Source organism: Micrasema longulum, unplaced genomic scaffold, assembly GCF_059751315.1.
Source record: "Micrasema longulum isolate JH-2025_06_02 unplaced genomic scaffold, ASM5975131v1 h1tg001329l, whole genome shotgun sequence".
In the NCBI taxonomy this organism is placed as follows: domain Eukaryota; kingdom Metazoa; phylum Arthropoda; class Insecta; order Trichoptera; family Brachycentridae; genus Micrasema; species Micrasema longulum.
In genome coordinates, this window is record NW_028278516.1 from 26,356 (window position 1) to 27,120 (window position 765).

Sequence of the window (765 nt, forward strand, 5' to 3'; positions counted from 1 at the left end):
CGGTGCGTCGGGCTCCCAGGTCTCCCGTTTACGCCGGTTAGGCCGATTGAGTGGAACCAGGCAGAACGAAGCTGCCACCCCCCCCTGTAACGGGTCGGTTACATCAATTATAGAAAATTAAATTATTTAACTTACTACCTTCGTATTCAAATTTAGCATTTGAGCATGGTACCGAATATTTGTTAACAAAATAATGCAGTGAGTTAATTTATCGGCATCGGGCGCCAGTGCCAATATATATTTCTTAATTGTCTAAGGATTGTTATCCAAGCATTGAAAATATATCCATGCAAATTTTTCGAAGAACTGTTTTTGATATAAAATAATTTTTAAGTTTACAAATCTTAAATGTTTAATAATTGCTTCCCTTAACAAGATACCATTTCATAAAGTGACAACAACGTTGCGACAACTGTTTTATTTACCCTGTGCATTGGTGTTTGCTTTTGCTCACTATGTGTAGGACAACTTAGAGAAAACGTTCTCCGGATTATTTTTTTTTAACATAAGCATTTTTTTGAACATTCATTTAATTCCCTCCAATTTGCAAAAATAGTTTTGTTAAAGAACAGAAGTGAACGTGTGACCAACTAAAATCTCACTGCTTTTTTTCAAACAATTTATTGATGACGTTCTATTTTGATATTCTTTTATAGTCGAGCATATTTTATGTACTGTAGGAACTTCATGAAATTAATTTTCATTTGGCAAAAAAAAGTTATGGCAACACTAGAGTGCATTTGTCATAGACAAAAATTAATTCGA